Below are 17,100 nucleotides of genomic sequence, written 5' to 3'. Positions count from 1 at the left end.
GTTTCCAAATGTTGTGTGTGGCAGTAGGTGTGTGTTATGAAATGACATGATTGAGACAGTAGGAAGAGATGTTGTGACAGCTGAGTGTGATACTGAGGAAGAGAAGAGGCTTTTGCCTGTGCTAGGCTTAGTCTTAATCTTAGGCTTAGACTGGCTGTGATTTGTGTCAGGTTTGCCAATGAGCTGAAGGGGTGCTAGTGACATGTACTTGTGTCAGTGTAGTTGTGGTTTTGGTGTGCTTGCTGACTTGTTATTAGAGTGACGTTTTAGATGTGCATTGGTGATGTAAGGGATAGGTTTATCGCCAGTTTTATCATGTTCTGTTGTGAATGAAAGAGAGTGGAGGAGAACTGCGTAAATGGAGAGCATAGTTTGTGACAAGTGGGTGCAGATATGAAGCGAAACTTGTGTAGGTGGCTGAGGGTATTAGCAGCTGATGTGAGACATGAGAGAGTGAGATTGCGAAAAAAATGTGGAACGCTTCACGATTTTGCGTGTCATCCTTGCGCAGGGGCCATGCTAATCTTCTCTGTATCGTTCCAATTTTAGTATATGTACCGCCGAAGCGAGTACATTCGAGGAGCCCTCAGAAATTGTATATGTAGTTATGGCGTCGCGTCAAACATGGTTCGGCTAGGACGTAGCTTTACGCAGCTCTGGCGAGGAACACAAGGCCTGCCGAGTGCTAATCTGTCAATTAATTACTGCGAGGTGTCGTTATTAGTAAGTGGCAGCTCTGTCAACTGTATTATTTGGCAGTATTGGATGTAAAACTTAGATCGTAGAGTCGCTTGCTCTCGCAGCATCCACCCAGAGCATCAGCAGCTTCACACAGCTGCCGCTAGGCGGCAGCAAGACGTGTTGGCACCTATTGACGCCATGTTCTTACATCCCGAATTTAGTGTCTTACAGGCATACCTATGAAACACACTTCTCTAATGTGTGGGATAAATGACTCTGATTGGAGCAGGTAGCAGGTCTTCAAGACTCTCAAAACAAGTGAATATTTTTGCGAAACTGTCTTCACTGCTAACACAAATTTCATTACTCTTGCAGTGGTACTTTCTTATGATACTAATCGATTTGATGACAGAGTCGCATATGTAAGGCAACTTTTAACTCACACATCAAGTACACCACAAGAAGACACAGTCTGTGACCATGTAAATTATTGAGTAACTCCACAGACACCAAGCATGGTCCTATTCATCCAATGGCGCCAGAAGACAATTGTGACTGACTGCAAGAAGAGACACAGTAGCCTCACGAACAATTAAAAACAGCATTCATATTGCACACTTTGAAACACAGCAGTGTAGGTCATTACTAGGGCATGGATGGGTGAATGCGAGTTGTGTGAGGAATGATGGACATAGTTCCGTTTTCAGTACAATACCAGGTGATATATTTGTGTTGATCCAAGTTTACACAGGGCAGGTCTACTTGACAACAGTGAAACACTGTGATGGAGATGTGTGAATGAGCCTAAAATATTGAGGGGACTTGTGGTAGGAGAAACCAGGTTAGCATTGTGTTAGTAGCTATAGTTATGTTCCTGGGAAATGTCAATCAGATGTAATCCAGCTTGGTGAATGTTGTTATTGCAGGAAGAATTGCTAGTGCAAAACAAAGAGTGATAGATTTAGTATCTGAAAGCAGTTAACAACTGAGTAGCTATTGGTGTCATGTGAGACAAACTGGTTTGTGATGTTGTTGTCTATTCCAAAATCTTGAAGCTTGCTAGTGTTTTGTGTCTAGACTGGCTCTGTATCTGCTTATGTGGTAGAGCTTCTGTGTATGTGACATAATGAATATTGCATGCAGAGATTGTCTACTCTTTCTCCTAGACACAGGATGAGAGGTGCATCAGCTGCAATTATGAACAGCATCGACTTGTATGACATTGATGGGATTCAAAGTGCTGTCACTGCAGGTGACACCTCACCAGATTCTTAACTGAAGCATATCTGCCTGTGTAATGAGCCACTGCCCTTCACCTACAAACCAACTATTACAGCAAATCTGTGGTGAAGCAGCATGTCATGTACAAATTTCACTGGTGTGACCCACAAAGTATTTTCCCACATGTCTGGCAATCAGCCACTACATATAGTTACCTAAATTAATTTCAAAGGTGTTAGTTAATGAATACCACAACACTGAAGTCTTTAGAAAGCAGACCAGTATGCTAATATTAACATACAGTGTTATATGTTAATATTAGCATACTGGTCTGCTTTCTAAACACTTCAATGTTGTGGTATTCATTGGCTGACACTTTTGAAATTAATTTAGGTAACTATATGTAGTGGCTGATTGCCAGACATGTGGGAAAATACTTTGTGGGTCACACCATCGAAATTTGTTCATGACATGCTGATTCACCACAGATTTGCTGTAATAGTTGGTTTTTAGGTGACTGGCAGTGTCTTATTTCACAGGCAGATGTGCTTCAGTTAAGAATCTGATGAGGTGTCACCTGCAGTCTGTATTATGAGGGCTGCAGCTGGATAGCAAGGCCACTAGGAAAGTTACTTGAAACATAATGTTAAATGAACTTCCTGTAAAGGGGTAGCTTGCACACTTAATGATTAAAGAGACATCTTCCTTCACATGTTTATTTATGCTGCTGAAACAATTATGGCATCAGCTACAGCCATGAAGATGAATAGAGATAAATGTTGTGGGTCTGTGTGCAGACAGTATGTGATAGTGGCATACAGGCACCAGAAGCTTTGTAGGCGTTAGAGAAAAATAAATATTAGGTAATGCAAGCTAATGTTAGAGCGCTAGAGTGTATTTAAGCAGTAGTCTGAGTGAAACTATGTGAGTGAGAAAGATTTGGAACATGCAGCTATCTTGTGTAAAGTTGATGTAAGGTTTCCAAATGTTGTGTGTGGCAGTAGGTGTGTGTTATGAAATGACATGATTGAGACAGTAGGAAGAGATGTTGTGACAGCTGAGTGTGATACTGAGGAAGAGAAGAGGCTTTTGCCTGTGCTAGGCTTAGTCTTAATCTTAGGCTTAGACTGGCTGTGATTTGTGTCAGGTTTGCCAATGAGCTGAAGGGGTGCTAGTGACATGTACTTGTGTCAGTGTAGTTGTGGTTTTGGTGTGCTTGCTGACTTGTTATTAGAGTGACGTTTTAGATGTGCATTGGTGATGTAAGGGATAGGTTTATCGCCAGTTTTATCATGTTCTGTTGTGAATGAAAGAGAGTGGAGGAGAACTGCGTAAATGGAGAGCATAGTTTGTGACAAGTGGGTGCAGATATGAAGCGAAACTTGTGTAGGTGGCTGAGGGTATTAGCAGCTGATGTGAGACATGAGAGAGTGAGATTGCGAAAAAAATGTGGAACGCTTCACGATTTTGCGTGTCATCCTTGCGCAGGGGCCATGCTAATCTTCTCTGTATCGTTCCAATTTTAGTATATGTACCGCCGAAGCGAGTACATTCGAGGAGCCCTCTGAAATTGTATATGTAGTTATGGCGTCGCGTCAAATATGGTTCGGCTTGGACGTAGCTTTACGCAGCTCTGGCGAGGAACACAAGGCCTGCCGAGTGCTAATCTGTCAATTAATTACTGCGAGGTGTCGTTATTAGTAAGTGGCAGCTCTGTCAACTGTATTATTTGGCAGTATTGGATGTAAAACTTAGATCGTAGAGTCGCTTGCTCTCGCAGCATCCACCCAGAGCATCAGCAGCTTCACACAGCTGCCGCTAGGCGGCAGCAAGACGTGTTGGCACCTATTGACGCCATGTTCTTACATCCCGAATTTAGTTTCTTACAGGCATACCTATGAAACACACTTCTCTAATGTGTGGGATAAATGACTCTGATTGGAGCAGGTAGCAGGTCTTCAAGACTCTCAAAACAAGTGAATATTTTTGCGAAACTGTCTTCACTGCTAACACAAATTTCATTACTCTTGCAGTGGTACTTTCTTATGATACTAATCGATTTGATGACAGAGTCGCATATGTAAGGCAACTTTTAACTCACACATCAAGTACACCACAAGAAGACACAGTCTGTGACCATGTAAATTATTGAGTAACTCCACAGACACCAAGCATGGTCCTATTCATCCAATGGCGCCAGAAGACAATTGTGACTGACTGCAAGAAGAGACACAGTAGCCTCACGAACAATTAAAAACAGCATTCATATTGCACACTTTGAAACACAGCAGTGTAGGTCATTACTAGGGCATGGATGGGTGAATGCGAGTTGTGTGAGGAATGATGGACATAGTTCCGTTTTCAGTACAATACCAGGTGATATATTTGTGTTGATCCAAGTTTACACAGGGCAGGTCTACTTGACAACAGTGAAACACTGTGATGGAGATGTGTGAATGAGCCTAAAATATTGAGGGGACTTGTGGTAGGAGAAACCAGGTTAGCATTGTGTTAGTAGCTATAGTTATGTTCCTGGCAAATGTCAATCAGATGTAATCCAGCTTGGTGAATGTTGTTATTGCAGGAAGAATTGCTAGTGCAAAACAAAGAGTGATAGATTTAGTATCTGAAAGCAGTTAACAACTGAGTAGCTATTGGTGTCATGTGAGACAAACTGGTTTGTGATGTTGTTGTCTATTCCAAAATCTTGAAGCTTGCTAGTGTTTTGTGTCTAGACTGGCTCTGTATCTGCTTATGTGGTAGAGCTTCTGTGTATGTGACATAATGAATATTGCATGCAGAGATTGTCCACTCTTTCTCCTAGACACAGGATGAGAGGTGCATCAGCTGCAATTATGAACAGCATCGACTTGTATGACATTGATGGGATTCAAAGTGCTGTCACTGCAGGTGACACCTCACCAGATTCTTAACTGAAGCATATCTGCCTGTGTAATGAGCCACTGCCCTTCACCTACAAACCAACTATTACAGCAAATCTGTGGTGAAGCAGCATGTCATGTACAAATTTCACTGGTGTGACCCACAAAGTATTTTCCCACATGTCTGGCAATCAGCCACTACATATAGTTACCTAAATTAATTTCAAAGGTGTTAGTTAATGAATACCACAACACTGAAGTCTTTAGAAAGCAGACCAGTATGCTAATATTAACATACAGTGTTATATGTTAATATTAGCATACTGGTCTGCTTTCTAAACACTTCAATGTTGTGGTATTCATTGGCTGACACTTTTGAAATTAATTTAGGTAACTATATGTAGTGGCTGATTGCCAGACATGTGGGAAAATACTTTGTGGGTCACACCATCGAAATTTGTTCATGACATGCTGATTCACCACAGATTTGCTGTAATAGTTGGTTTTTAGGTGACTGGCAGTGTCTTATTTCACAGGCAGATGTGCTTCAGTTAAGAATCTGATGAGGTGTCACCTGCAGTCTGTATTATGAGGGCTGCAGCTGGATAGCAAGGCCACTAGGAAAGTTACTTGAAACATAATGTTAAATGAACTTCCTGTAAAGGGGTAGCTTGCACACTTAATGATTAAAGAGACATCTTCCTTCACATGTTTATTTATGCTGCTGAAACAATTATGGCATCAGCTACAGCCATGAAGATGAATAGAGATAAATGTTGTGGGTCTGTGTGCAGACAGTATGTGATAGTGGCATACAGGCACCAGAAGCTTTGTAGGCGTTAGAGAAAAATAAATATTAGGTAATGCAAGCTAATGTTAGAGCGCTAGAGTGTATTTAAGCAGTAGTCTGAGTGAAACTATGTGAGTGAGAAAGATTTGGAACATGCAGCTATCTTGTGTAAAGTTGATGTAAGGTTTCCAAATGTTGTGTGTGGCAGTAGGTGTGTGTTATGAAATGACATGATTGAGACAGTAGGAAGAGATGTTGTGACAGCTGAGTGTGATACTGAGGAAGAGAAGAGGCTTTTGCCTGTGCTAGGCTTAGTCTTAATCTTAGGCTTAGACTGGCTGTGATTTGTGTCAGGTTTGCCAATGAGCTGAAGGGGTGCTAGTGACATGTACTTGTGTCAGTGTAGTTGTGGTTTTGGTGTGCTTGCTGACTTGTTATTAGAGTGACGTTTTAGATGTGCATTGGTGATGTAAGGGATAGGTTTATCGCCAGTTTTATCATGTTCTGTTGTGAATGAAAGAGAGTGGAGGAGAACTGCGTAAATGGAGAGCATAGTTTGTGACAAGTGGGTGCAGATATGAAGCGAAACTTGTGTAGGTGGCTGAGGGTATTAGCAGCTGATGTGAGACATGAGAGAGTGAGATTGCGAAAAAAATGTGGAACGCTTCACGATTTTGCGTGTCATCCTTGCGCAGGGGCCATGCTAATCTTCTCTGTATCGTTCCAATTTTAGTATATGTACCGCCGAAGCGAGTACATTCGAGGAGCCCTCAGAAATTGTATATGTAGTTATGGCGTCGCGTCAAACATGGTTCGGCTAGGACGTAGCTTTACGCAGCTCTGGCGAGGAACACAAGGCCTGCCGAGTGCTAATCTGTCAATTAATTACTGCGAGGTGTCGTTATTAGTAAGTGGCAGCTCTGTCAACTGTATTATTTGGCAGTATTGGATGTAAAACTTAGATCGTAGAGTCGCTTGCTCTCGCAGCATCCACCCAGAGCATCAGCAGCTTCACACAGCTGCCGCTAGGCGGCAGCAAGACGTGTTGGCACCTATTGACGCCATGTTCTTACATCCCGAATTTAGTTTCTTACAGGCATACCTATGAAACACACTTCTCTAATGTGTGGGATAAATGACTCTGATTGGAGCAGGTAGCAGGTCTTCAAGACTCTCAAAACAAGTGAATATTTTTGCGAAACTGTCTTCACTGCTAACACAAATTTCATTACTCTTGCAGTGGTACTTTCTTATGATACTAATCGATTTGATGACAGAGTCGCATATGTAAGGCAACTTTTAACTCACACATCAAGTACACCACAAGAAGACACAGTCTGTGACCATGTAAATTATTGAGTAACTCCACAGACACCAAGCATGGTCCTATTCATCCAATGGCGCCAGAAGACAATTGTGACTGACTGCAAGAAGAGACACAGTAGCCTCACGAACAATTAAAAACAGCATTCATATTGCACACTTTGAAACACAGCAGTGTAGGTCATTACTAGGGCATGGATGGGTGAATGCGAGTTGTGTGAGGAATGATGGACATAGTTCCGTTTTCAGTACAATACCAGGTGATATATTTGTGTTGATCCAAGTTTACACAGGGCAGGTCTACTTGACAACAGTGAAACACTGTGATGGAGATGTGTGAATGAGCCTAAAATATTGAGGGGACTTGTGGTAGGAGAAACCAGGTTAGCATTGTGTTAGTAGCTATAGTTATGTTCCTGGCAAATGTCAATCAGATGTAATCCAGCTTGGTGAATGTTGTTATTGCAGGAAGAATTGCTAGTGCAAAACAAAGAGTGATAGATTTAGTATCTGAAAGCAGTTAACAACTGAGTAGCTATTGGTGTCATGTGAGACAAACTGGTTTGTGATGTTGTTGTCTATTCCAAAATCTTGAAGCTTGCTAGTGTTTTGTGTCTAGACTGGCTCTGTATCTGCTTATGTGGTAGAGCTTCTGTGTATGTGACATAATGAATATTGCATGCAGAGATTGTCTACTCTTTCTCCTAGACACAGGATGAGAGGTGCATCAGCTGCAATTATGAACAGCATCGACTTGTATGACATTGATGGGATTCAAAGTGCTGTCACTGCAGGTGACACCTCACCAGATTCTTAACTGAAGCATATCTGCCTGTGTAATGAGCCACTGCCCTTCACCTACAAACCAACTATTACAGCAAATCTGTGGTGAAGCAGCATGTCATGTACAAATTTCACTGGTGTGACCCACAAAGTATTTTCCCACATGTCTGGCAATCAGCCACTACATATAGTTACCTAAATTAATTTCAAAGGTGTTAGTTAATGAATACCACAACACTGAAGTCTTTAGAAAGCAGACCAGTATGCTAATATTAACATACAGTGTTATATGTTAATATTAGCATACTGGTCTGCTTTCTAAACACTTCAATGTTGTGGTATTCATTGGCTGACACTTTTGAAATTAATTTAGGTAACTATATGTAGTGGCTGATTGCCAGACATGTGGGAAAATACTTTGTGGGTCACACCATCGAAATTTGTTCATGACATGCTGATTCACCACAGATTTGCTGTAATAGTTGGTTTTTAGGTGACTGGCAGTGTCTTATTTCACAGGCAGATGTGCTTCAGTTAAGAATCTGATGAGGTGTCACCTGCAGTCAGTATTATGAGGGCTGCAGCTGGATAGCAAGGCCACTAGGAAAGTTACTTGAAACATAATGTTAAATGAACTTCCTGTAAAGGGGTAGCTTGCACACTTAATGATTAAAGAGACATCTTCCTTCACATGTTTATTTATGCTGCTGAAACAATTATGGCATCAGCTACAGCCATGAAGATGAATAGAGATAAATGTTGTGGGTCTGTGTGCAGACAGTATGTGATAGTGGCATACAGGCACCAGAAGCTTTGTAGGCGTTAGAGAAAAATAAATATTAGGTAATGCAAGCTAATGTTAGAGCGCTAGAGTGTATTTAAGCAGTAGTCTGAGTGAAACTATGTGAGTGAGAAAGATTTGGAACATGCAGCTATCTTGTGTAAAGTTGATGTAAGGTTTCCAAATGTTGTGTGTGGCAGTAGGTGTGTGTTATGAAATGACATGATTGAGACAGTAGGAAGAGATGTTGTGACAGCTGAGTGTGATACTGAGGAAGAGAAGAGGCTTTTGCCTGTGCTAGGCTTAGTCTTAATCTTAGGCTTAGACTGGCTGTGATTTGTGTCAGGTTTGCCAATGAGCTGAAGGGGTGCTAGTGACATGTACTTGTGTCAGTGTAGTTGTGGTTTTGGTGTGCTTGCTGACTTGTTATTAGAGTGACGTTTTAGATGTGCATTGGTGATGTAAGGGATAGGTTTATCGCCAGTTTTATCATGTTCTGTTGTGAATGAAAGAGAATGGAGGAGAACTGCGTAAATGGAGAGCATAGTTTGTGACAAGTGGGTGCAGATATGAAGCGAAACTTGTGTAGGTGGCTGAGGGTATTAGCAGCTGATGTGAGACATGAGAGAGTGAGATTGCGAAAAAAATGTGGAACGCTTCACGATTTTGCGTGTCATCCTTGCGCAGGGGCCATGCTAATCTTCTCTGTATCGTTCCAATTTTAGTATATGTACCGCCGAAGCGAGTACATTCGAGGAGCCCTCAGAAATTGTATATGTAGTTATGGCGTCGCGTCAAACATGGTTCGGCTTGGACGTAGCTTTACGCAGCTCTGGCGAGGAACACAAGGCCTGCCGAGTGCTAATCTGTCAATTAATTACTGCGAGGTGTCGTTATTAGTAAGTGGCAGCTCTGTCAACTGTATTATTTGGCAGTATTGGATGTAAAACTTAGATCGTAGAGTCGCTTGCTCTCGCAGCATCCACCCAGAGCAGCAGCAGCTTCACACAGCTGCCGCTAGGCGGCAGCAAGACGTGTTGGCACCTATTGACGCCATGTTCTTACATCCCGAATTTAGTGTCTTACAGGCATACCTATGAAACACACTTCTCTAATGTGTGGGATAAATGACTCTGATTGGAGCTGGTAGCAGGTCTTCAAGACTCTCAAAACAAGTGAATATTTTTGCGAAACTGTCTTCACTGCTAACACAAATTTCATTACTCTTGCAGTGGTACTTTCTTATGATACTAATCGATTTAATGACAGAGTCGCATATGTAAGGCAACTTTTAACTCACACATCAAGTACACCACAAGAAGACACAGTCTGTGACCATGTAAATTATTGAGTAACTCCACAGACACCAAGCATGGTCCTATTCATCCAATGGCGCCAGAAGACAATTGTGACTGCAACAAGAGACACAGTAGCCTCACGAACCATTAAAAACAGCATTCATATTGCACACTTTGAAACACAGCAGTGTAGGTCATTACTAGGGCATGGATGGGTGAATGCGAGTTGTGTGAGGAATGATGGACATAGTTCCGTTTTCAGTACAATACCAGGTGATATATTTGTGTTGATCCAAGTTTACACAGGGCAGGTCTACTTGACAACAGTGAAACACTGTGATGGAGATGTGTGAATGAGCCTAAAATATTGAGGGGACTTGTGGTAGGAGAAACCAGGTTAGCATTGTGTTAGTAGCTATAGTTATGTTCCTGGGAAATGTCAATCAGATGTAATCCAGTTTGGTGAATGTTGTTATTGCAGGAAGAATTGCTAGTGCAAAACAAAGAGTGATAGATTTAGTATCTGAAAGCAGTTAACAACTGAGTAGCTATTGGTGTCATGTGAGACAAACTGGTTTGTGATGTTGTTGTCTATTCCAAAATCTTGAAGCTTGCTAGTGTTTTGTGTCTAGACTGGCTCTGTATCTGCTTATGTGGTAGAGCTTCTGTGTATGTGACATAATGAATATTGCATGCAGATATTGTCCAATCTTTCTCCTAGACACAGGATGAGAGGTGCATCAGCTGCAATTATGAACAGCATCGACTTGTATGACATTGATGGGATTCAAAGTGCTGTCACTGCAGGTGACACCTCACCAGATTCTTAACTGAAGCATATCTGCCTGTGTAATGAGCCACTGCCCTTCACCTACAAACCAACTATTACAGCAAATCTGTGGTGAAGCAGCATGTCATGTACAAATTTCACTGGTGTGACCCACAAAGTATTTTCCCACATGTCTGGCAATCAGCCACTACATATAGTTACCTAAATTAATTTCAAAGGTGTTAGTTAATGAATACCACAACACTGAAGTCTTTAGAAAGCAGACCAGTATGCTAATATTAACATACAGTGTTATATGTTAATATTAGCATACTGGTCTGCTTTCTAAACACTTCAATGTTGTGGTATTCATTGGCTGACACTTTTGAAATTAATTTAGGTAACTATATGTAGTGGCTGATTGCCAGACATGTGGGAAAATACTTTGTGGGTCACACCATCGAAATTTGTACATGACATGCTGATTCACCACAGATTTGCTGTAATAGTTGGTTTTTAGGTGACAGGCAGTGTCTTATTTCACAGGCAGATGTGCTTCAGTTAAGAATCTGATGAGGTGTCACCTGCAGTCTGTATTATGAGGGCTGCAGCTGGATAGCAAGGCCACTAGGAAAGTTACTTGAAACATAATGTTAAATGAACTTCCTGTAAAGGGGTAGCTTGCACACTTAATGATTAAAGAGACATCTTCCTTCACATGTTTATTTATGCTGCTGAAACAATTATGGCATCAGCTACAGCCATGAAGATGAATAGAGATAAATGTTGTGGGTCTGTGTGCAGACAGTATGTGATAGTGGCATACAGGCACCAGAAGCTTTGTAGGCGTTAGAGAAAAATAAATATTAGGTAATGCAAGCTAATGTTAGAGCGCTAGAGTGTATTTAAGCAGTAGTCTGAGTGAAACTATGTGAGTGAGAAAGATTTGGAACATGCAGCTATCTTGTGTAAAGTTGATGTAAGGTTTCCAAATGTTGTGTGTGGCAGTAGGTGTGTGTTATGAAATGACATGATTGAGACAGTAGGAAGAGATGTTGTGACAGCTGAGTGTGATACTGAGGAAGAGAAGAGGCTTTTGCCTGTGCTAGGCTTAGTCTTAATCTTAGGCTTAGACTGGCTGTGATTTGTGTCAGGTTTGCCAATGAGCTGAAGGGGTGCTAGTGACATGTACTTGTGTCAGTGTAGTTGTGGTTTTGGTGTGCTTGCTGACTTGTTATTAGAGTGACGTTTTAGATGTGCATTGGTGATGTAAGGGATAGGTTTATCGCCAGTTTTATCATGTTCTGTTGTGAATGAAAGAGAGTGGAGGAGAACTGCGTAAATGGAGAGCATAGTTTGTGACAAGTGGGTGCAGATATGAAGCGAAACTTGTGTAGGTGGCTGAGGGTATTAGCAGCTGATGTGAGACATGAGAGAGTGAGATTGCGAAAAAAATGTGGAACGCTTCACGATTTTGCGTGTCATCCTTGCGCAGGGGCCATGCTAATCTTCTCTGTATCGTTCCAATTTTAGTATATGTACCGCCGAAGCGAGTACATTCGAGGAGCCCTCTGAAATTGTATATATAGTTATGGCGTCGCGTCAAATATGGTTCGGCTTGGACGTAGCTTTACGCAGCTCTGGCGAGGAACACAAGGCCTGCCGAGTGCTAATCTGTCAATTAATTACTGCGAGGTATCGTTATTAGTAAGTGGCAGCTCTGTCAACTGTATTATTTGGCAGTATTGGATGTAAAACTTAGATCGTAGAGTCGCTTGCTCTCGCAGCATCCACCCAGAGCAGCAGCAGCTTCACACAGCTGCCGCTAGGCGGCAGCAAGACGTGTTGGCACCTATTGACGCCATGTTCTTACATCCCGAATTTAGTGTCTTACAGGCATACCTATGAAACACACTTCTCTAATGTGTGGGATAAATGACTCTGATTGGAGCTGGTAGCAGGTCTTCAAGACTCTCAAAACAAGAGAATATTTTTGCGAAACTGTCTTCACTGCTAACACAAATTTCATTACTCTTGCAGTGGTACTTTCTTATGATACTAATCGATTTAATGACAGAGTCGCATATGTAAGGCAACTTTTAACTCACACATCAAGTACACCACAAGAAGACACAGTCTGTGACCATGTAAATTATTGAGTAACTCCACAGACACCAAGCATGGTCCTATTCATCCAATGGCGCCAGAAGACAATTGTGACTGCAAGAAGAGACACAGTAGCCTCACGAACCATTAAAAACAGCATTCATATTGCACACTTTGAAACACAGCAGTGTAGGTCATTACTAGGGCATGGATGGGTGAATGCGAGTTGTGTGAGGAATGATGGACATAGTTCCGTTTTCAGTACAATACCAGGTGATATATTTGTGTTGATCCAAGTTTACACAGGGCAGGTCTACTTGACAACAGTGAAACACTGTGATGGAGATGTGTGAATGAGCCTAAAATATTGAGGGGACTTGTGGTAGGAGAAACCAGGTTAGCATTGTGTTAGTAGCTATAGTTATGTTCCTGGCAAATGTCAATCAGATGTAATCCAGTTTGGTGAATGTTGTTATTGCAGGAAGAATTGCTAGTGCAAAACAAAGAGTGATAGATTTAGTATCTGAAAGCAGTTAACAACTGAGTAGCTATTGGTGTCATGTGAGACAAACTGGTTTGTGATGTTGTTGTCTATTCCAAAATCTTGAAGCTTGCTAGTGTTTTGTGTCTAGACTGGCTCTGTATCTGCTTATGTGGTAGAGCTTCTGTGTATGTGACATAATGAATATTGCATGCAGAGATTGTCCAATCTTTCTCCTAGACACAGGATGAGAGGTGCATCAGCTGCAATTATGAACAGCATCGACTTGTATGACATTGATGGGATTCAAAGTGCTGTCACTGCAGGTGACACCTCACCAGATTCTTAACTGAAGCATATCTGCCTGTGTAATGAGCCACTGCCCTTCACCTAAAAACCAACTATTACAGCAAATCTGTGGTGAAGCAGCATGTCATGTACAAATTTCACTGGTGTGACCCACAAAGTATTTTCCCACATGTCTGGCAATCAGCCACTACATATAGTTACCTAAATTAATTTCAAAGGTGTTAGTTAATGAATACCACAACACTGAAGTCTTTAGAAAGCAGACCAGTATGCTAATATTAACATACAGTGTTATATGTTAATATTAGCATACTGGTCTGCTTTCTAAACACTTCAATGTTGTGGTATTCATTGGCTGACACTTTTGAAATTAATTTAGGTAACTATATGTAGTGGCTGATTGCCAGACATGTGGGAAAATACTTTGTGGGTCACACCATCGAAATTTGTACATGACATGCTGATTCACCACAGATTTGCTGTAATAGTTGGTTTTTAGGTGACAGGCAGTGTCTTATTTCACAGGCAGATGTGCTTCAGTTAAGAATCTGATGAGGTGTCACCTGCAGTCTGTATTATGAGGGCTGCAGCTGGATAGCAAGGCCACTAGGAAAGTTACTTGAAACATAATGTTAAATGAACTTCCTGTAAAGGGGTAGCTTGCACACTTAATGATTAAAGAGACATCTTCCTTCACATGTTTATTTATGCTGCTGAAACAATTATGGCATCAGCTACAGCCATGAAGATGAATAGAGATAAATGTTGTGGGTCTGTGTGCAGACAGTATGTGATAGTGGCATACAGGCACCAGAAGCTTTGTAGGCGTTAGAGAAAAATAAATATTAGGTAATGCAAGCTAATGTTAGAGCGCTAGAGTGTATTTAAGCAGTAGTCTGAGTGAAACTATGTGAGTGAGAAAGATTTGGAACATGCAGCTATCTTGTGTAAAGTTGATGTAAGGTTTCCAAATGTTGTGTGTGGCAGTAGGTGTGTGTTATGAAATGACATGATTGAGACAGTAGGAAGAGATGTTGTGACAGCTGAGTGTGATACTGAGGAAGAGAAGAGGCTTTTGCCTGTGCTAGGCTTAGTCTTAATCTTAGGCTTAGACTGGCTGTGATTTGTGTCAGGTTTGCCAATGAGCTGAAGGGGTGCTAGTGACATGTACTTGTGTCAGTGTAGTTGTGGTTTTGGTGTGCTTGCTGACTTGTTATTAGAGTGACGTTTTAGATGTGCATTGGTGATGTAAGGGATAGGTTTATCGCCAGTTTTATCATGTTCTGTTGTGAATGAAAGTGAGTGGAGGAGAACTGCGTAAATGGAGAGCATAGTTTGTGACAAGTGGGTGCAGATATGAAGCGAAACTTGTGTAGGTGGCTGAGGGTATTAGCAGCTGATGTGAGACATGAGAGAGTGAGATTGCGAAAAAAATGTGGAACGCTTCACGATTTTGCGTGTCATCCTTGCGCAGGGGCCATGCTAATCTTCTCTGTATCGTTCCAATTTTAGTATATGTACCGCCGAAGCGAGTACATTCGAGGAGCCCTCTGAAATTGTATATATAGTTATGGCGTCGCGTCAAACATGGTTCGGCTTGGACGTAGCTTTACGCAGCTCTGGCGAGGAACACAAGGCCTGCCGAGTGCTAATCTGTCAATTAATTACTGCGAGGTGTCGTTATTAGTAAGTGGCAGCTCTGTCAACTGTATTATTTGGCAGTATTGGATGTAAAACTTAGATCGTAGAGTCGCTTGCTCTCGCAGCATCCACCCAGAGCAGCAGCAGCTTCACACAGCTGCCGCTAGGCGGCAGCAAGACGTGTTGGCACCTATTGACGCCATGTTCTTACATCCCGAATTTAGTGTCTTACAGGCATACCTATGAAACACACTTCTCTAATGTGTGGGATAAATGACTCTGATTGGAGCTGGTAGCAGGTCTTCAAGACTCTCAAAACAAGAGAATATTTTTGCGAAACTGTCTTCACTGCTAACACAAATTTCATTACTCTTGCAGTGGTACTTTCTTATGATACTAATCGATTTAATGACAGAGTCGCATATGTAAGGCAACTTTTAACTCACACATCAAGTACACCACAAGAAGACACAGTCTGTGACCATGTAAATTATTGAGTAACTCCACAGACACCAAGCATGGTCCTATTCATCCAATGGCGCCAGATGACAATTGTGACTGCAAGAAGAGACACAGTAGCCTCACGAACCATTAAAAACAGCATTCATATTGCACACTTTGAAACACAGCAGTGTAGGTCATTACTAGGGCATGGATGGGTGAATGCGAGTTGTGTGAGGAATGATGGACATAGTTCCGTTTTCAGTACAATACCAGGTGATATATTTGTGTTGATCCAAGTTTACACAGGGCAGGTCTACTTGACAACAGTGAAACACTGTGATGGAGATGTGTGAATGAGCCTAAAATATTGAGGGGACTTGTGGTAGGAGAAACCAGGTTAGCATTGTGTTAGTAGCTATAGTTATGTTCCTGGGAAATGTCAATCAGATGTAATCCAGTTTGGTGAATGTTGTTATTGCAGGAAGAATTGCTAGTGCAAAACAAAGAGTGATAGATTTAGTATCTGAAAGCAGTTAACAACTGAGTAGCTATTGGTGTCATGTGAGACAAACTGGTTTGTGATGTTGTTGTCTATTCCAAAATCTTGAAGCTTGCTAGTGTTTTGTGTCTAGACTGGCTCTGTATCTGCTTATGTGGTAGAGCTTCTGTGTATGTGACATAATGAATATTGCATGCAGATATTGTCCAATCTTTCTCCTAGACACAGGATGAGAGGTGCATCAGCTGCAATTATGAACAGCATCGACTTGTATGACATTGATGGGATTCAAAGTGCTGTCACTGCAGGTGACACCTCACCAGATTCTTAACTGAAGCATATCTGCCTGTGTAATGAGCCACTGCCCTTCACCTAAAAACCAACTATTACAGCAAATCTGTGGTGAAGCAGCATGTCATGTACAAATTTCACTGGTGTGACCCACAAAGTATTTTCCCACATGTCTGGCAATCAGCCACTACATATAGTTACCTAAATTAATTTCAAAGGTGTCAGTTAATGAATACCACAACACTGAAGTGTTTAGAAAGCAGACCAGTATGCTAATATTAACATACATTGTTATATGTTAATATTAGCATACTGGTCTGCTTTCTAAACACTTCAATGTTGTGGTATACATTGGCTGACACTTTTGAAATTAATTTAGGTAACTATATGTAGTGGCTGATTGCCAGACAAGTGGTAAAATACTTTGTAGGTCACACCATCGAAATTTGTACATGACATGCTGATTCACCACAGATTTGCTGTAATAGTTGGTTTTTAGGTGACGGGCAGTGTCTTATTTCACAGGCAGATGTGCTTCAGTTAAGAATCTGATGAGGTGTCACCTGCAGTCTGTATTATGAGGGCTGCAGCTGGATAGCAAGGCCACTAGGAAAGTTACTTGAAACATAATGTTAAATGAACTTCCTGTAAAGGGGTAGCTTGCACACTTAATGATTAAAGAGACATCTTCCTTCACATGTTTATTTATGCTGCTGAAACAATTATGGCATCAGCTACAGCCATGAAGATGAATAGAGATAAATGTTGTGGGTCTGTGTGCAGACAGTATGTGATAGTGGC

At 41.5% G+C, this 17,100-nt stretch overlaps 6 non-coding genes across 6 annotated transcripts; all 6 read right to left on the bottom strand.

Moving 5' to 3' along the window:
• Positions 1-466: 466 nt before the first annotated feature.
• Positions 467-573, bottom strand: LOC126093438 (U6 spliceosomal RNA). The gene has a single exon (XR_007521595.1). It is a non-coding gene; the product is annotated as a U6 spliceosomal RNA (small nuclear RNA).
• Positions 574-3,345: 2,772 nt separating this feature from the next.
• Positions 3,346-3,452, bottom strand: LOC126093437 (U6 spliceosomal RNA). The gene has a single exon (XR_007521594.1). It is a non-coding gene; the product is annotated as a U6 spliceosomal RNA (small nuclear RNA).
• A 2,772-nt stretch (positions 3,453-6,224) lies between these two features.
• Positions 6,225-6,331, bottom strand: LOC126093436 (U6 spliceosomal RNA). Its single transcript, XR_007521593.1, has one exon. It is a non-coding gene; the product is annotated as a U6 spliceosomal RNA (small nuclear RNA).
• A 2,772-nt stretch (positions 6,332-9,103) lies between these two features.
• On the bottom strand, positions 9,104-9,210 carry LOC126093435 (U6 spliceosomal RNA). The gene has a single exon (XR_007521592.1). It is a non-coding gene; the product is annotated as a U6 spliceosomal RNA (small nuclear RNA).
• Positions 9,211-11,978: 2,768 nt separating this feature from the next.
• LOC126093434 (U6 spliceosomal RNA) lies at positions 11,979-12,085 on the bottom strand. Its single transcript, XR_007521591.1, has one exon. It is a non-coding gene; the product is annotated as a U6 spliceosomal RNA (small nuclear RNA).
• A 2,768-nt stretch (positions 12,086-14,853) lies between these two features.
• LOC126093433 (U6 spliceosomal RNA) lies at positions 14,854-14,960 on the bottom strand. The gene has a single exon (XR_007521590.1). It is a non-coding gene; the product is annotated as a U6 spliceosomal RNA (small nuclear RNA).
• Between the last annotated feature and the right edge of the window lie 2,140 nt (positions 14,961-17,100).

The sequence above is a fragment of the Schistocerca cancellata genome, chromosome 7 (genome assembly GCF_023864275.1).
Source record: "Schistocerca cancellata isolate TAMUIC-IGC-003103 chromosome 7, iqSchCanc2.1, whole genome shotgun sequence".
In the NCBI taxonomy this organism is placed as follows: domain Eukaryota; kingdom Metazoa; phylum Arthropoda; class Insecta; order Orthoptera; family Acrididae; genus Schistocerca; species Schistocerca cancellata.
The sequence above is the reverse complement of the archived record's forward strand: the minus strand, read 5'-3'. Positions and strand labels throughout refer to the sequence as shown.